Below are 14010 nucleotides of genomic sequence, written 5' to 3'. Positions count from 1 at the left end.
GGGCTTTGCTCATTGTTGAAGGCCGTACGGTGACCTATAGTTGTTAATGTCTGTGTCATTTTGGTCTTTTGTGGATAGTTGTCTCATTGGCAATCATACCACATCTTCTTTTTTAAACGTATGGACGAACGAACAATGTGAATGCAACACAACTTAATTGGAAAAAACGATATTCAACACTAAACATTGTTCAAGACAGACAATGTTGATGAATTGCTATTTTTTTATAAACAATGTTGCATTCAGGTAAAGCGAAACCAAGATGAAGTATTCTAGATCTTAATAACAATACACAGCTTTATGACTATGGTTAGGAGTGTCTTATTTTTCGTTTATATAATTAAAAATAAAAGATAAAAAGCTATATTAGATATCTTATAATTATTTGAACACAAAAAAAGCTTAATGGATACAATAGCATAGTTTCTTCTCTTATATCGAATAATTAAAAATAACATAAACAGTATCAAAAGCTTAGATCAGAGTACTTGCAAAATACATCTTTATTAATTTGATCAAATCATGTTAAAAAAGGTACTTATATGTGTTTATCAATAATTCTAACGTGATTTAAATATGTGCAATACGATAGACTACCGCTTGAGATCAGTACTTGGATCATTTTATTTACTTCGAACAGACGACACAGGTAAGCTCTCTGCCACCAACATAAGGTGGGCACTTTAAACTTCCACACACACCTTCAACCAAGTAAACATTTCCCTGGTCGTTATCGGCCTTATTACCGTCAACGGCATCTAAATTCTCATCCACGCAAATATATTCCGAAGGTTGACGATTACCCGCGATGGCCTGGGACATCAAATATCCTGTATACTCCTTGGTCCATCCAGTAGGACATGTGACTTTTCCAGGCACCATTAAAGAAGTTGATTTTTCTGTTATAAGACATACTGAGCATGGCATTTCTTTATCATGGAACGAGGTGGAATAGACTGAGTTGTCTTTTATCTGATATTCAACACCAAATATACGTCCTATATAAGTTGCTTTACTATCCGAATAACTGCGCCATTCGGGGTCTTTCGGAAGGCACAAGAAATTAGCTCCACCTCCTTTTTCGTATTTAGCATTTCCTGCTGCATATCCTAATAAAAATAGATATCGGGAAAATTAAACAAAACATTAAAGCAGTATGAGTTAAAAGAAGTGATCTGGATTTTTTTTTTTTATGTATATCATATTGGACCTTTCTTACATTTCATGTTAACGAAAGGTACGTACGCTTGACGAATCATACGTAAAACTCGGTATAGGGATCCTTTATTTTGACATATTTACATAATCGTCGTGGAACTTCTATGTAGTTTTACCCTTATGTTAGTCTATTACTGATCGTAACCCTGTATGACTTTTGGACGTACGATATGTAAAAATATAATACAACTAGAGGGAAGGAGATAAGTCTACAAAATTCCCTAAATATAGGCTTGTAAGTTGAAAAAAATATCCCTAAAACAAATACAAAAATGCTCCAACTCCTTTGCGTAATTCAACCGAAATATTTTTATAACGTTATGAATAAGAATTAAACCGCATTGTTAGATGAACGAAGATAGAAATGAGAACCAAGTGGCAATGTTAGATGAACAAAGTCAAGTTAAGAACCAAGCGATAATAATATGAATAAAAATCAAGCGGTAATGAAGGATAAATAAGATATGAATAAGAATCAAATGGTAATGTTAGAAGAACAAAGGTTTGAATAAGAATACAATGGTAACGTTAAATGAACAATGCCATTCTCAATTTAAAAGACTCGTGTCGGGTGTGATATCACATGAGCAATAAAGTTAATTATACCAACCTTCATACACAAGAGCTGCAGTTGATGGGCATGATGTTTTACCCCATCTGGTGTATGTATTTCCCGATCCAGCTTTACCTAAAAAGAAACACCGTTCATTACATATAGCAAACCAAACATATTCAACTGATCTAATATGTTCAGTAAAACAAAAAGGGCGAAATAATATCATATCAAATGTTGAGATCGGTTTTACTTCATTTGTTAGGTTCGTGTTGTCTTTAGTTTTCTATGTTTTGATTTTAGTTGCTTGTATTTTTTGTCTCTTTTTGCCATTATGTTGTCAATGTATTTTCAATTTACGAGTTAGAATGTCCTTTGGGTATCTTTTGCTTCTATTTTTTCAAGCATGTTCATTATTCAAATTATCTGCTTGATGTTTTAAATACTAGTATAACGCATGGTCGATTATCAAACATACTATTTTAAGGCGTCATCAAAACTTAAACGATTAAAAAGCCATATGTATGTCCCTCCGACGATGTTTATACATTATACTTATGTGTAAATCATACCTTGTCCGCCTTCCCCCCGACGATGTTTATGCCTTATAATTATGTGTAAATCATACCTTGTCCGCCTTCCCCCGACGATGTTTATACATTATAATTATATGTAAATCATACCTTGTCCGCCTTCCCCCCGACAATGTTTATACATTATAAATATGTGTAAATCATACCTTGTCCGCCTTCCCCCCGACGATGTTTATACATTATAAATAAGTGTAAATCATACCTTGTCCGCCTTCCCCCCGACGATGTTTATACATTATAATTATGTGTAAATCATACCTTGTCCGCCTTCCCCCCGACGATGTCTTATAATTATGTGTAAATCATACCTTGTCCGCCTTCCCCCCGACGATGTTTATGTCTTATAATTATGTGTAAATCATACCTTGTCCGCCTTCCCCCCGACGATGTTTATACATTATAATTATGTGTAAATCATACCTTGTCCGCCTTCCCCCCGACGATGTTTATACATTATAATTATGTGTAAATCATACCTTCTCCGCCTTCCCCCGACGCTGTTTATGTCTTATAATTATGTGTAAATCATACCTTGTCCGCCTTCCCCCCGACGATGCCTTATAAATATGTGTAAATCATACCTTGTCCGCCTTCAACTTTCTCATATAATTCATCGAGAGCAGTTTGAATCTGTTTAAATCTGTGATCAATGTTATTATTCTGTCTCTCTTGTTGTTTCTTGAATTCGTCTAAGACTCCGAGTTGATATTTAATGTTATTAATCTGGTCCTTTATATCTCCCCCTGAACTGGTACCCCCTGTTGGTGTATTGTTTTCTATCATCTCATAAACCTCATTCAATGCATCTTGGATTGCTTTGATAAGCGCGGCGTTCTGTGTATCTTTCTTTAGCTGTTTATCAAGATAGTCTGGCGCCCACGTTGGTTCTCTCCCTTTGTTGACAAGGTTTCTAAGATAGTCTGTCCACCAGTCACACTGACACGACCCAATGAATAGGAACAGTAGAACAAGGAACGTGACTTTTGCCATTCTGTCAAGATTTATTTTTTATACCTATAAGGGTAAATGAAATTATTTGAATTTTTTGATACTGATCCGTAGTGCAAAAAAACATTTGTTAATTACAAAAGCTGTTGGACTAATTAAGTCTGAACCTTTCTTTGATTCTATCTAATTATATAAAATTAAGGTTAATCAGAAGTCTATTACAATATTAATAGTAATGGACTAACTGAATGTAAGATTTTTAAATGTACACACAATTGTATATGAATACAAATATATACAATATACACTGTCCAACCTTTATTATGGTGTCCTACATCATTCCTAATAATCAATCAATTTGCTTTTATCAACCTTCAAAACAGTTTGCCACCACCTATGGTTTCGAATCCATATATACCAAGATAATTGCATCCTTTTTCATTCTTACTCCTTCTATAAACTATAGGAAAGATAACTCTCACTGTATTTTTGTATATGTTTTCAAATTAAACGTTTTATAACATTACAATACAACAATTATGAAATATTTACATGTCCAACCACTTACCTTTTTATGTTAATGCAGCCGTAATCTTACAACCTTATAAAACACTACTAGGATGCATTCATTACTTATACTTAGTGTATCAACCTCAACTATTCTGTTTTATTTACGATCATCCTGTTGACATCCCGGTGCACTCAGCAGAACAATGTTATCAATTACTATACAGGCAATTTTATATAGATCAGTTTCCGATCGATCATGTTTAAAAGATAACTAACTGTAAATAAACCTTACATTGTTACACAATAGTACATTAATCAAATATAATGAACATTTAGGACCTTTGTGTTTATACTACTTCTTTGAAATGATTAATAAAGGCAACAGTAGTCTACTGCTGTTCGAATTTCTTTGCAAACCCAAAAATGATTATCTGTACGTTTAAACAATATTTTATTCAAATAAATTGAATTGGATTGGGCAACATGCATAGCCTATGTAAGCCCTCTCCACAAAACAAGGTACAATACATTACATTCAAACAAAGCAACACATACACAAACATAATGATAAAACATAATTAATTTTTCAAAAATACTCTTAGCTGACTGGAATGATGTTTCAAATAGTTAACTCAGATCAAAAGTATGACTATTTTAAAAATGCTTCAAATGTTAACTCAGAAAAATTAATAAAAATTAAATTATGAAAAAAAGTTTTAATATTCTAGGTAATAAACTCCAACATTGATTTCCAGGTCTCACATTGAATTAAATGGTCTCCAGTCAGCTATATAAAATAATAAATTTAATAACTAATTTTTAAAACAACATGTTTGATATCATGTACTTATTTTTACTAAATTATTGCACCTGAAGAAAAACGACAGCGAGTAGTAACCATATTGATACATTAAAGAATTATAATAATATAAAAAGAATTTAGAATGTTAATAATAAAAGAAGAAAAAAATAGATTTAAGAAATTAAAGATATACAAATTGAATATATGAAAATCTGTACTTACAATTTCCTCGTTACCTATTCTTTCCACCAACGCTGAAAAAGTATAATAACTTATTATGCTTGCTGTTCTTTTTTATATATATTTCAAGTCAGTGATATGTAAATTATGCTGACTTTTTGATTCGCAGTTTAGATTTACCCTTTCACCCTTTTTGTGCTAATTTTTTCAAGTGAAACAACCTAAACCGCAGATTTAATTTAAAGAAATGATTTCAATATTTTTTTTTAATTTCGATTTACCTGTGTTATATTTTTAGCAGTTTTCTTATTGTCACTATGGAAGTAATGATTATATTCACGGCCGACACTCGGCTAACCGAGAGATTGGTCGGTTAATCTATATTGAGTATGCGGCTATATGGGCGGTTGGTCTGTTAATCGGGTTGGCTGAAGTCTGTTAATCAGGTGTTATCGAGAAAATCATTGCAAGATCATTATGTTTCCTTGTATAACTTTTTAAATATATTTGTATCATAAAAACTATTCATGTCTGACAAAACTATTCAGTGCACTGAATCCAGCGGTGTAATTTTTTTCTAGCGTCGATAAACGATCTACAAAATGAAAAGGCGGATTACTCATCAATAAATTTATACACAATTTATACACACAAAATGTACACAAAATGACAAGTTTGTTGAATTTACTTGCATGCAATATTTTGAACATCGACAAAAGACAGGCATATGGGGCTGCTTCGTTTGTTCTAGGTCGGGCTATGCCCGGTTCGCCCTATCACGTCACAGTGCAACTTCCGAAGCAAGGTTGTCGGCTCTCCGGACATTCCCGAAGTCCTGCGTTTAACACCCTTGCCTTCAGCCGTACTCACACCGTGCAAGATCTTGCAGAGATTAAGCATACATTTTTTCGTTAATTGCATAAACATATATTTAAAACATGTTTTTGTATTAACTTTAACGGTTCATTTTTAAACATACGACAATTTGTAGCCGTTTGACCATTCTGTGGAAAGTGCGTACATGCGAATTACTTTGTTTACGTTTTCCAAGTTGGCGGCCGCCAGCGTACAAACCATACAGGTATGATTTTTTACTTATATTAAACGATATAACTATTTTAAATCAATGTATATGACAGAATTCAATTGCCTAGGTGTCAGGTCTGATCTCTGGTGGACATTAAACAAAATTGCCGTTTCTTGGAAGGAGAAATAACAGAAATTTAAAAAAGGGGGAGGGAGTACTTAAAAAAAAAAGGTATCACACTTTATTTTAGCTGCGGTACCATACTGTGGCATGCATAAATTTATTCTCATAGACAGAAAATAGTGTTTGTTGGATATTAAAGATAGTAGGATTACAGTAGGATCACCCCCTCCCCCCCCAAAAAAAAAAATAACCCACTGCATTATCATTATTGTGTGGCATTAGCATGATCAAGGATTTGTACTATAAAAATCCTTAGTAAGTAAGTAAGTAAGTAAGTAAATCAGTAATTAAGTAAGTAAAAATTTATTTGGATTCAGCATATTGACACTGACAAACAGTACAAACATATGCTCTAATGAGCTTTTCACCGAATATAAAAACATATGCAATAAAAAATAAAACAAGGCATGCGGCATGCAAAATAAATTATAAAAAGCAGCACCAAAAATTAGCTCTAAGCAATAGCATATACATGTATCTGCTATTGGAAGTCGCATGCATGATTAGGAATCAAATGAGCTAGCAATCAAAGGTTACCTATGAAATTATGGTGTCATTATTTATTTGTACATGTATGTCATGAAAAGAAAAATCTACTTAACAGGTTTTGAAAACTAATTATATATTTTTCTCTGTGTCTATAATTTCTAAACAATTAAAACATTTAAAAGCTGGAGTATATATCAGTAACACTCAAGCATGTGTCCACTGCTTGAAAGGAAGATAGATAGATAATCAGAGGCTGCAAATACTAATAGTTATGTTCAAATGCCAGAATCATGTATTTTAATTTACAAAAATGTACAAGTACAATGCATAATCACCCATTTTTTTACTATGTATACAAAATGTACATGTACATTCCATTTATCAGTTGGATCATCTAGCTACTAACGGCTAGTTTACAGAAAACCAGGCATATATAATACTTTTATATTCCACTAACCATATATTATATGATTATATATTTTTTATTTTTGTGTTTTTGTTGAATTTATGCTATTTTGCATTGGTGTCCTTGTCTTCAATTTCCCCCTTTAAGACTTGCATGTGTAGGCTGAAGGTAAAGACACAGAAGAGTGCAGGGGGAATTCATGATCAGTACCCCTCTTTTGTTGACTAGCTGTATATTTTAATATATATAGTGCTGATTCTGATGATAGATAATTATTTTTTTAGGTTTCTTATACTAAGTAACTGATTATCATGACACTGTCATAACATGAGGTGCCAGGACAGGCAGGAGATGTGAGAAGTAGCAGTTTTAAAATTTTTTTGCGGGAAATGTTAATTTCAATAGTATTTTATCTTTTGGTAAGTTTCAGATAGTCTTATATATAAAATAATTAGAATTTTGAATGTATACATGAGGGTTGGATGGGGTTAAATGATTAAAGAAAAATGCCCTTAAAAAATGAAGATTAGAGAATAACGGGCAAAAAAAAATGAAAATTATAAGAGAAAAAAGGGGTTAATTTTTGAAGATTAGAGAAAAAAGGGGTTAATTTTTTAAAGATTAGAGAAAAAAAAAGGATGAACGTTAAATGTTTACAGAACAATAGACCCCCCCCCCCCCAAATCCAGACCCTCATACATACATGTACATACGTGTACATATAGAACATAATTTTTTTTTTCAAAAATAGGACAAGTGAATTCATGTTTAAAGGGTAAATTAAGTTTCTAGTTTAAAAAAATAACATTTAATGAAAAACATATATAAATGTAAAATACTGCAATCTTTTAAAACAGATAAAATAATGTCAAATGGCAATTTTACACCATGAAATATAGTCCTCATTAAAACTGAGTATTTCTGTAATATGCTAGAAATATAGGTAGGGTCAAATAACTCTACTTTTGTACTTGAATGTCGGTTTGATAGTAAACTAATGTGCAATTATATATGACTGTAAATGAGAAATCAGCTAATTTTGATTATTTTTGTCAAAATAGTCAATATTTAGAGAGTGTGTTCGGAGTTCCAAATAAAACATATTCTAAGTATGAAAATAAACAGTTTTTCTAAAACTTGCTGATCTTACTCTTTCATTCATATAATATTACATTCAATTTTGGCAAAAAATGACAAACTATAGCAAATCTATAGCAACTCACCAAAATTTTGATCATATTGTAAATTAGTTCAATACACTGTTTCATAAGGTTTTCATCATCATGTAAATATTGAAATCTGTCACTAATCATGTGTATTCTTCAAATATCTATAAATTTGAGATTTTTCTTTTCTTGATTTGAAGTTGGAGAGAATTGGAGATTTGAGCCACTATAAACATACATGTATAATATCACTGTACTAGTGTACATGTTTTTTAAGGGGCCAGCTGGACACTGCCTCCTGGTGCGGGAGTTTCTGGCTACATTGAAGACCCATTGGTGGCCTTCAGCTGTTGTCTGCTCTATTGTCTGGTTGTTGTGTCGCTTTGACACATTCCCCATTTCCTTTCTTAATTTTATATATAAAATATATCTATGCATATCTGAAGCCCCAGACTAGTATATTTCTTTTGGACTAGTAAGTTTTTGCAAAACTTTGTTTGAACCAATAAGAAAAATGTCAGAATATTGGTCTTTGGACTAGTAGTTGAGAAAAGATTTTGGTGCAGACTGTATATATATCACATTTCCTTTATCAAAAGTTTTTTTTTCAAGCAGAAAAGTTGAATTATTGAAAGCTACATTTGTCAAAATTAAATATTTGCGGAAAATTTGCTCTTTTTAGTGGCCTCCTCTCATACTTGTTTCTAGCTATAAATTGCACTTATCAAAGACTTAGACAAACGCATGTTTTATTTTACTTATCATATAAATATATATATATATTATATCAGATTTTGAATTATTTCTTCTAGAATGGTGTTTTTCTATGCATTCTACAAACTAGTTTTCTTTAAACAAAGCTCTAAAATACCTTGTGAAATATAATTTTAGCTTTTAAATAACATTCTGTAGTACATTGTAGTTGCAAAGGGAGATAAGATCAATATGTAATAGCTTCAAAGATATGAAAAAATATATGTTATATTTTACTAGATTTTTGCACATCTCCTGATATGTTCTGAATTTGATCATAGGTATTTTTTTTTATTGTTCATGTATCATTATGAATTGGTTTTTTTCTTATTTTTGTATGAATTATTCTGATCATTCATAAAGTCAAATAGACAATACCAAACTATGATAAAAATTGGTATGCAATGCTGTACATATACTATAAATCTATTAATTAATGATTTTTTCTTCTAGAATTGACATATATGGAACTGTAACACGGAGAAGCTGACTTGAAAGAAATATACTTAGTATTTTTTATGCTGATAGAGAATGACAGTCACAGACTTTTATTAATGTTGTAATTCAAACAATTATCATACACACAGGAAATAAACATATACAATTTTTACTTGGTTTTTTTTAAGTCAATCTATGGAGAAGGGTCATAGTCAAAAACTAGTAAATTTTGATGTAAGCCATTACATACATCCATATGGCCTTTACTAATGAGAAATAGTTCTAAGCCTAACATATGTTAATGCACCAGAATACATTTTAAGAATACATAGGCGGATCCAGGGGGGGGGGGCTGGGGGGGCCCGGGCCCCCCTTTCGTGGGAAAAATATGGTTGATTATATTGGGAATCATTGAAGCATGACTGGAGTGCCCCCCCCCTTAGGTCAGTCAGCAGGCCCCCTTAGGAAAAGTTCTGGATCCGCCACTGGAATACATGGTAATCCCTACTGAGTTTTAGGTGTTAAGGTCAAACATGAAGAGATTATGAAATTGCATGGTCAATCTTTTTTTGATGATGTGCCATTAATTTATAATTACGATGATAAAGAGTTGAGTCATTTTTTAGCTCACCTGGCCCACAGGACCAAGTGAGCTTTTCTCATCACTTGGCGTCCTTAGTCTTCCGTCATCTGTCGTCCATCAACTTTTACAAAAGATCTTCTCCTCTGAAACTACAGGGCCAATTTAACCAAACTTGGCCACAATCATCATTTGTGTATCTAACTTAAAAGAATGTGTCAAGTGACCCGGCCAACCAACAAAGATGGCGGCCATGGCTAAAAATTGAACATAGGAGTAAAATGTAGATTTTGGCTTACAACTCTGAAACCAAAGCATGTAGAGTAAATCTGACACCGGATCATATTGTTAATCAGGTCAAGATGCATTTGTTCTGAAATTTTCTGATGAATGGGACAACCCATTATTGGGTTGCTGCTCCATAATTGGTAATTTTATGGAAATTTTGCCGTTTTTGGTTATTATCTTGAATATTGTTATAGATAGAGATAATCTGTTAACAGCAATTATGTTCAGCAAATTAAGATACACAAATATGTCAAGATGACAGAAATGGTCAGTTGACCCCTTAAGGAGTTATTGACCTTTATAGTCAATTTTTTTAAAACTACTGATATATAAAAAAAGAAGATGTGGTATAATTGCCAATGAGACAACTATCCACAAGAGACCAAAATGAGACAGAAATTAACAATAAGAAGTAACCGTATGGCCTTCAACAATGAGACAAATTGAACCAACCTTGTCCACAATCATCAATAGGGTATTTATTTTTAAAATATGTTTCCGATGACCCTGCCGGTGAACTAAAATGGCTGACATGGCTAAAATTAATACTTAAAGTAGAATGCAGTTTCATATCTCTGAAACCATTTAAAGCAAATCTGACGAGAATACAAATGTTCATTAGACCCAGATCTATTTGCCCTGAATTTTTTTAGGCCAATCAGGCAATTTGTTGTTGGATTGCTGCTTCTGAATAGATAATTTTAAGAAATGTTTGCAGCTTTCGGTTATTATCTTGAAATTTATTATAGATAATACAAATACTACAAATAAAATGGTCAAGTGACCCCTTATTAAGGAGTTATTGCTCTTTATAGTAAATTTTTAACAATTTTCTCTTCTGGGCCAAATAAAGGCAACAGTAGTATATCGCTGTTCGAAACTCACAAATTGACTGAGAAAGTAAACAAATCCTGGTTACAAACTAAAACTGAGGGAAACGCATCAAATATAAGAGAACACATAACAGAAACACAACATACACATTGTGTAACACACACAGAAACGAACTATAATATGACAATGGCCATTTTCCTGACTTGGTACAGGATATTTTAAGAAAAAAAATGTAGGGTTGAACCTGGTTTTGTGGCATGCCAAACAACCCGCTTTAAGGGCAATGTTCATTATAGATAGAGATAATTGTAAGCAGCAGGAATTTTCAGTGACGTTAGATCTACAAACACATCCCCAAAACACAATTTTTGTCATGAATCCATTTGTGTCCCTTGTTTAATATGCACATAGACCACGGTGAGCGACACAGGCTCGTTAGAGTATTTTGTTTAGATGCTATAAGCAACTGGCTAACTATATAGTTTAAATTTGACATTTTGGTGCTTTAATAGCTACTTATGCGATATGGGTTTTGGTGATTGTTGAAGGCCGTATTGTGACAAATAGCTGTTACTTTCTGTGTCATTTGGTCTCTTTAAGAGTTGACAAAGTGGCAATCATACAACATCTTCCTACTAAGCAATATTGCCGTAAGATATGAACAATCATCTTTGCCATATGTACATAAATTCACCATATGTAGACACTTATTTCATGATAATGGAACACCGTATCGGTGGTCACTTGGTAGCGTGTTTGTCTAGGGGTCGTGTGTTCAAATCATGGCTGTCTGGGTCAAACCAAAGACTGTAAAATAGGTGTTTGAGGCTTCTCAACTAAGCACGTAGCATTAAGGGAATATTTTTTTTATCATAATGAACAATTGAACAAAACATATGGGACGAGAACTGTCATTTGAGACGATAATTTGAGATTTTTTGATTGATTGATTAGAAGTGTTTAACGTCCAGCCATAAATATTACACATATATATCTATGTATATATAAATATGTTCCGGGCCATACGAGTATGGTCATGACCGTATAGTTATATACTCATACGAGTATGGTCATGACCGTATGGTTATATACTCATACGAGTATGGTCATGACCGTATGGTTATATACTCATACGAGTATGGTCATGACCGTATGGTTAAATACTCATACGAGTATGGTCATGCCCGTATGGTTATATACTCATATAGTCGGGATCATTAACAAATTTACAGTAAATACTTTTAAAATCTTCATAAGGTATAACATTTTAGTTGTCATGTCATTATAAAAGATGGTATCAAAGGTCATTTTATTATATAATAATGATAAAAGATTAATTGAATAAAAATAAGCAGTTTCAAGATTTTCTTGTATGACATTATTAAGATTGCATTTTTTAATATGTTGTTCTATAAGTACTGTTTGTTTTGATTTGCTTATGTAAAGGGTTGTTTGAATGTTAGAGTGGGGTGCTCATTTTCGCCATAACTTTCCATGTTTTCTTCAGTTTATGTTCAGGTCCGAAGTTTATATTTTTGAAGTATACTGATATTTCTATATGAAGATAACTTCAAATGCAAAATAATCTTAGCTTTAAAACGTGTCTGTTTTGAGAAAAATCCTCTGAAAAGTTAGATTAAGGGTGTTTGAAATTTCCTGATGTTTTGTCAATGGCGGACACATATTCGCCGTTTTTACACATCTATTTTAAAACCAAATAACTGCAGCTTTAAACAATATTTATCAAATAAATTCCTTTATAGATGAATAGCAGACATTTGAAAGGTGTAAAAAACTGAAATTCAGGGCAATCAGTCAAAGAATTTTTAAGAAATACTTCTTTGAAATCGTTTTTGTCATTCAGAAAATTTGCTGAAAATCGTTGTCCGTTTTTCGGCCCTTTACGGTAAGTGCCGAAATTTGGTCTCATTGCCAAAAATAATCATACTTGTTATAAAAATATAACTTACCGGCATAATTCTTACATTTCAACCATCCTTTGACGTTTTTACACCTCAAAATCATAAAACGGCGAAATTGTGTCCACGGCAAATATGAGCGCCCCACTCATGTAAAGTAACTTTTAATGAATTTTTCAATTTCAAAATTCCACATTTTTTTTAAAATGACCCATATGTAAAGCTTTGAAATAAAAGTAAAATTGAGAATAGAAATTGGGAATGTGTCAAAGTCACAGATCCGATTGAATACAATTATCAGCCAAATTTTATTGATTTTGTAACATTTGTTTTAAATATGACAAACTTTTTACCCAAAATTACCAGCACCGTATCAGGACCCACCAGCACAATGGCAGGACCCACCAGCACAGTATCAGGACATGAATAAACTGAGAAAATGAAAAATTTTACTAAATTGCACTGGTTTTTCACAAAATAATTCTGTCGTTGGGATTTGGGTATAAAAAGCGGACTCCATGATCATTTTTTTTTAAATTTATTATTTCTAGATTTTATGAAAATGAGCACTTTTGTGTTACGCTTACTGAAACAGTTTAGAGGGTCAACTTTGTAATGGTTTGCATATGAACCCACAAGAAACAAAATTGAAAAATCTCAACTGTTTCCTCCCAATTTTTATGAGAGAAAATGTCTAAAATCATCATTTTCGTCTTTGTTTACATTTTTGTATTGATCACCAGCACCCGTAAGGACCGAATCACTACCACAGAACGTTTTTTCGATGTCCAACCTTACCCACCGTGTACTCATTGGTAATATTATTTCATTTACTGCCTTAAACAATTATCAAGATAACATATTTCTATCCGATTTTGAAAAAGCGTTTGATACGCTAGATTGAAAGTATTCAAAAAGCATTGATTGGTTTTAATTTTGATACCAAGTTCGCGAAATTGATTTTATCATTACAGTCAAATGTGTATATGTAGTTAATAATGGATTTAGTTCTAATTCTTTCAAAATTGAGTTTAATTTGAACGTGGAACTGCTTAAATAAGTATTTGTGAGACCAATCCGACACCTTGCATAACAATTTGGGACACTGAAACAGTTGGCTAAT

The 14010-nt window shown here is 32.4% G+C and overlaps 2 long non-coding RNA genes across 7 annotated transcripts in view; one reads left to right on the top strand and one right to left on the bottom strand.

Annotated features, from left to right (window-relative positions):
- Window positions 1-362: 362 nt before the first annotated feature.
- LOC143056800 (uncharacterized) overlaps window positions 363-14010 on the bottom strand; it is a 32798-nt gene continuing 19150 nt past the window's right edge. For 2 of the 6 annotated variants that reach the window (XR_012972512.1, XR_012972514.1), the window contains exons 2-5: window positions 4847-4878; window positions 2946-3378; window positions 1829-1906; window positions 363-1109 (exon numbers count right to left, since the gene is read on the bottom strand). This is a non-coding gene — a long non-coding RNA (uncharacterized LOC143056800). Of the gene's footprint in view, window positions 1110-1828; window positions 1907-2945; window positions 3379-3684; window positions 3706-3880; window positions 4029-4846; window positions 4894-5085; window positions 5101-14010 lie in introns of those variants that run through there. The other 4 variants (XR_012972513.1, XR_012972511.1, XR_012972510.1 and 1 more) reach the window with 4 other exon arrangements.
- LOC143056304 (uncharacterized) lies at window positions 5711-9438 on the top strand. Its single transcript, XR_012972291.1, has 3 exons — window positions 5711-5885; window positions 7194-7328; window positions 9282-9438. It is a non-coding gene; the product is annotated as an uncharacterized LOC143056304 (long non-coding RNA).

This window comes from Mytilus galloprovincialis, chromosome 13, assembly GCF_965363235.1.
Source record: "Mytilus galloprovincialis chromosome 13, xbMytGall1.hap1.1, whole genome shotgun sequence".
NCBI classification, from domain to species: Eukaryota; Metazoa; Mollusca; class Bivalvia; order Mytilida; family Mytilidae; genus Mytilus; species Mytilus galloprovincialis.
The sequence above is the reverse complement of the archived record's forward strand: the minus strand, read 5'-3'. Positions and strand labels throughout refer to the sequence as shown.